The sequence below is a fragment of the Ochotona curzoniae genome, unplaced genomic scaffold (assembly GCF_017591425.1).
Source record: "Ochotona curzoniae isolate NIBS_2020 unplaced genomic scaffold, NIBS_Ocur_1.0 contig_1828, whole genome shotgun sequence".
NCBI lineage: Eukaryota > Metazoa > Chordata > Mammalia > Lagomorpha > Ochotonidae > Ochotona > Ochotona curzoniae.
In genome coordinates, this window is record NW_024465212.1 from 141,066 (window position 1) to 147,096 (window position 6,031).

The window sequence follows — 6,031 nt, forward strand, 5'->3', positions numbered from 1 at the left end:
AAAAAAAATGGGGAAAGATATTTAAAAACAATGATGAAAGTGATTATTTTTAAATAAGCTTGCAAAACTCAGGCAATAAAAGCAAAAGTAAAAACAATTAAATTATAAATCAGAAATGCCTGAATGCCAAGGAAACATCAAAAGAGTGAAGAGACACATGACAGAATAGGAGAAGATTCTTGCAAGCTCCTTATTGAACAAAATATCCACATGCACAACAATCAAACAACCAAATAAATAAATGGCACAAAAATCTCACCAGACAATTCTCAATAGAACAAATGGAAATGGACAACAAATATAAGGGGGGAAACTGCTTAATATAACTGGCTATGAAAATGCATTTTGTAACCACAGGGTGGCGCTGTGCATGATAAACTAAGCTTGCACTTCTGGCATCTCATATGAGTGCTGATTCATGATCTGACAGCTTCCTTTCAAACCAGCTTTCTGCTAATGTCTTGGAAAGCTTCAGAAGACAGCTTAAGATCTTGGGTCACTGCATCCACTTGGGAGAACCCACGTTGTTTGTTGTTGGTTTTGGATCATCTCAGCTCTGGTTGTTGTGGTATTTTGGGGAGTGGACCAGCAGCAGGAAGATCTCTCTCCCTCTCTCTGCCATCCCTGGATGATTATGGCCTTTCATCCCTGTCTGCCGGCAGCCATCAAGTTAGCCAGGCTGTGTGCCTATGAGTACATCCAGGAACAATGGAGAAGGAACAGTCAGATGTGATGCTCTTTCTCTTTAGAGTCCACTTTGGGCAGCACCTTTAGCTGGCTGTGTGTTAGAGTGCCATGCTCCATTGGACTGCAGACTGGAATACATGGGCAATCAGGGTTATATCAAATGTAAGATTCCTGTGCAGCATCATGTCCACAAGCACACAGTCCCTAAGTTGCAACCTGCAGCAAGCCTGCATATTATGCTGTGAACCAGCCAAGTACACAAAGCCTTCAGTGTGTTGCCAAGGGATGAGCCGGGTGCCTCCATGGAGCTCCAAGAATCCATGTGCATTCTAATTCCTGTTTCTCTTTCTGGAGATGCATGTCATTGGTATCCTGGTAAAGGTTACATTGAAACCAAATTGCTTTAGTTAGTGTAGATATTTTAATAATACTAATTCTTCCAATCCACAAGCAAGAAAAAAACTTGCTAAATGTTGTACATCTTTTGTGATCTTTTTGTTAATGTGTTATCCCTTTCAATACACAGAATTTTGACTTTGGCTAAATTTATTTTTTAAGGCATTGTGGATAAGATTTCTTGAGATTTCTTTCAGTAAGCTCATCATTAGCAGACAGAACAGCAACTGTTTCTCTATGTTGATTTTCTAACCTGCTACATCATTGACGTTTACCAATTCTAACTGTCTTTTTGTGGGGAATTTAAGCTTTTTCATGCATAACATAATGTCACCTGCAAATGTGATTACATTTCTTTCTCATTTTGATGCCATTTAGTACAAGAACTAGAAAACTTCCTAAATTTTCATGCCAATGCTTTGCAGACTTCACTAAATCAGAGTGGGGAAAGTGATCACATTGTCTCCTTCTATATTTGGAATACATCTTAGCTCACTGTACTATGATATTGGCCCCCAGTACTTCTGGCTTTAATACAATGGTCCCCTACACATCAAATCAACTCCTTACCTCCCTAGAGAGCTGTGCAAGCATTGTTAATAAACACTAAAATGTATACATGCCCCATATCATGGATAGCTCTAAGTGTAGCTTTGGGAATGTTCTAACACTGTAGAACACTTAGTTCTCTGAGCATGAGAACATTTTTGCTGTTGAAATATGGTCTTCAGACTGCAACAGGTTTTGACATACGGAAACACTATCTGAAGAGTTTCTGACATACGTGTTTTGTTTGAGCAAAAAGAACAAACATCTTTCAGAGAAACATTTTCCAGATTGTGACCTTATGCTTTTTAATCTTTTCAAGAGGCACATGTGAGGGACTGGCATGGTGATTGGATGGACAGCTTGATGTGGCATTCCTTATGTGCTCAGGTTCAAGTCTAGGCTGCCCCATTTTGATTCAGTTTCCTCCCAATGCATTTGGAAAAGCAGTAGGAGGAACAGAGATAAAAGAGAAGGAGAGAGAGAAAAGGGAGAGAAGAAGAGAGATCTCCCTACTGTTGATTCACTCCGCAGATGGCTACAATATGGCTACCAAGAGCCAAATGCCTGGGCCACCTTCTGCTGCCTTTCCTAGGCCCTGAGCAGTGAGCTAGGTCAAAAGTAAAGCACAAAGCAGACACTTCATCCACGTATGATGCTGGTGTCACAGGGGATGGCATTAACCTCTGTTAAAGTGCCACCACAGCAGTCCCATCATACGTGCCATTCTAAGAATTTAAGGAAGCTTACCACTATACCCTTCCTCCCCACCTCAATTCCGCCTTCTCTCCTCATTTCTTTACTATTTAAAGAAATATTCAGCTTGATTTGGAAGACAGAATTTTAAGAAAGAGCCAGAGTTGTGTTCATCTGGAGCTGGGAGCCAGAAGTTTCTTATGGTTCTACCGCATGGGGGCACCATCCTCCACTACTTTCCCAGGATCATTGGCAGTGAGCTGAATTGCCAGTGGAACAGCCTGATCTCAAGCCTGTGTCCACATGGGATGCCAGCTCAGTGGGTAATGAGTTAGACAACTAAGCCACAGTGCCAGCCCCCATAGTTGCTTCAAGTATTCTTCAGCTAATGGACAGCTGCGTTGACTTTATATCTGAAACTGCCATTTGAGCTGCTATAAACATAGCAGTACTGAGAACTTTCTTTAAATACTAATGTCACTTCAGTTAGCTAAATGTCCAGGAGTGAGCTGGCTGGGTTGTGCGGTGGATCTCTGGGGAACCTCCAAATTGTCCTCGCTGGTGGCTTTACTGGTTTACATTCCCATCAACTGTGTACTGGCATCTAGTATATTTGGAGTTTTGGTTGGTCACCTTTACAAATGGAATGATGTTAAATCTGAGCCCCTGTCGTTTAAGAACAGGACCCAGGCTACTATCTGTCACCCTTAATTTAAGAACTGTTTGCCTTCCCTTTCTCAAAAGAATGCACTGACTTAGGGAGTTATCCAGCTTTCTTATAAAGTTTTAATCACTGGGCTCAGGGAAGCTCTTGACTCTCCAATAGGTAAGAAACATGAGAGATAATGTTGTCTTGCAGTGATTTATGTAGGGGAATTGCAATCTGGGCAGAATGTAACCCTTACCTTCATGTAACCCAGACCAGCTGCAGCCCACATGGCCACTGTAAATTCTCTAAAGAGCATGGATCACTGACTGGTCAAGCAATCAGAAGCTCCACTGACAAACCAGAAAATGCTCAGCCAGCCACAATTCCAATGTTGAGCCATCACTTTCAGTGATCCAGGCATTAAATAATAGCTCATCACTCCTTTCTCTTTCTTTTGCAATTTGAAAATCCCCATTTTCTTGCAGCACTCCAATGTTGGTGATTGATTTTCTTAAACCACATGGAAAGGTCCAGTTTATGGGTGTTCTAGAACAATACCTCCAACCAGTTAGGAGTGTTGTTTGGCAACAATGTGAAATCTCATAGTGATTTTGATTTGCATTCTCCTGATGCCTTTTTTAAAAAAAAGATGTATTTTTATTATTTTATTATTGGAAAGGCGGATATACAGAGAGGAGAGACAGAGGAAGATCTTCCGTCCGATGATTCACTCCCCAAGTGAGTGCAACAGCCGCTGCGATGCCAATCCGAAGCCAGGAGCCTCTTCTGGATTTCCCACGTGGGTACAGGGTCCCAAAGACTTGGGCCATCCTCGACTGCTTTCCCAGGCCACAGGCAGGGAGCTGGATGGAAAGCGGGGCTGCCGGGATTAGAACCGGCGCCCATATGGGATCCCTGGTGTGCAAGGTGAGGACCTTAACCACTTGCGCCACCACGCCGGGCCCTCCTGATGCTTTTTGAGCATCTTTTCTTGCATTTGTTAGCTATTTGAGATTTTCATACTTTTTGGAAAAGGCCTAATGGAAGCCAGAATGGGTACAGGGCTTCAGAGCAGGTCAGCTCTGGCCAATGTGGACACTAGGGTAGTCGATCATCTGATGGAAGGTCTCTCCTTCTCTATAAGTCTTCTTTTCAAGTTAAAACAAATGCATGTTTAAAGATCTGTGCATATCTTTAGCCAATTTCTTTCTTTTTAAAGATTTATTTGTCTCAATGGTAAGTCTGATATACAGAGAGAAGGAGAGCCAGAGGGAAAGATCTTCCATCCAATGATTCACTCCCTAAGTGGGTGCAATGGCCAAAGCTGAGCTGATCCAAAGCTAGGAGCCAGGGCCCAAAAGCTTTTCACCATTTCTTGACTGCTACCCCAGGCCACAGGCAGGGAGCTGGATGGGAAGTGAGGCCACTGGAATATAACCTGGTGCCCATATTAGATCCCAGCAATGTGCAAGGTGAGGATTTTAGCTGCTAGGCTGCTGCACCAAGCTCATTAGCCTGTGCCCTAACTGAATTGCTGGATTGAGACTTTTGAAAACAAACTGAACTTCATGAACTAGCTACAAATGAGGCACATGTACATGTTCTTCCGGCAGAGTTCATGCAGCTTGGGAAACATGATGTGCTTAGTGCTGTGCTCATTAGGCAAGGATGCTGCAACAGGCCACAGAGAAGGAAGCAGGATGAAAACAGTGCCAAGTGCCATCCTGACCTGTTCCATGACACACCGGCAAGAAAAGGGCATCTTCAGGTAGCACTCTACCCAACACTGTGTGCTGAACTCCATGTGTGCTAAGCTTAGAAACTCTGCAACATACCCAGAGAGACATAGATCAAAAAGTTCTGCTCACGAACATAGAGCTCAGACCTTCAGGTAGAATTCTTGTAGGCAGTGCTCTTGTCATTTTTGGATATTTGCTGCTGAAGAGCACACAAGTTCCTTTTGTTTTTAAGGTTCTCTGTACTTAGGACCCCAGTATATAAAGAACCTTGATGGGTTGAGACCTACACATCCTGAACATACAGTAACAATGGGCATCTTTGAGGTAACACTCATCTAAACAGCAGTCTTGTCCTTTTCAGAATGTTATGTATTTAGGATCACATGCACAGAGGGTCAGGCACAGCCATCAGACATAGGTTTACCTTGTGTCCTCAGTGTTGGTAAGGTTACAGAAAACTAAGGCTTTAAAGCTTCACAGAGATCTGTGGGAGACCTCTCTGAACAAGGACCATGCCACATAAATATATCCTCACATTTAGCAGGTGCAAATAAATGAAGAAGCACACCAAAGTATGTATGCATTGCATATCATATATTGATATACTATGTATACACATCCTACTTATAAACATCTGTATGTATTTATAAATATATATAACTGAGAAAATGTTTAAGGGCCAAGGGCAATGGCTCAGTGGCTATATCCTCATCTTGCATGTACCTGGCACCAGTTCATGTATTGGCTTCTCCACTTTTCACTCAGCGCCCTGCTTGTAGCCCATGAAAGCAGTGGAGATGGCCCAAGGCAATGATACCCTGCACCAATGTAGAAAACCTGGAAGAAGCTTCTGGCTTCTGCCTTCAGATTGGCTCAGCTCTTGCGATTGTAGCCACTTGGGGAGTGAACCAGTGGATAGAAGATATCTCTCTTTGTCTCTCCTTCTTACTGTGAAATTGATTTTCTAATAAAATCTTTAAAAATATTGATAAAAGAAGTGCTAAAGAAAAAAAGGAAAATACTGGGCCCAGTGTCATAGCCTAGCTGCTAGAGTCCTTACCTTGCATGAGCCAGGATCCATTATGGGTACTGGTTCTTATCCCAGCAGCCATACATCCCATCCAGCTCCCTGATTGTGGCTTGGAAATATAGTGGAGGATGGCCCAAAATCTTGGGACCCTGCACCTGCATGAGAGACCTGGAGGAAGCTCCTGGGTCCTGGCTTTGTCTTGGCTACCACTTGTCTTTCCAGTAAAATTAAAATAAATGTTTTAAAAAGGAAAATATTTAACTAAACATGAATATACCCAGATATTTG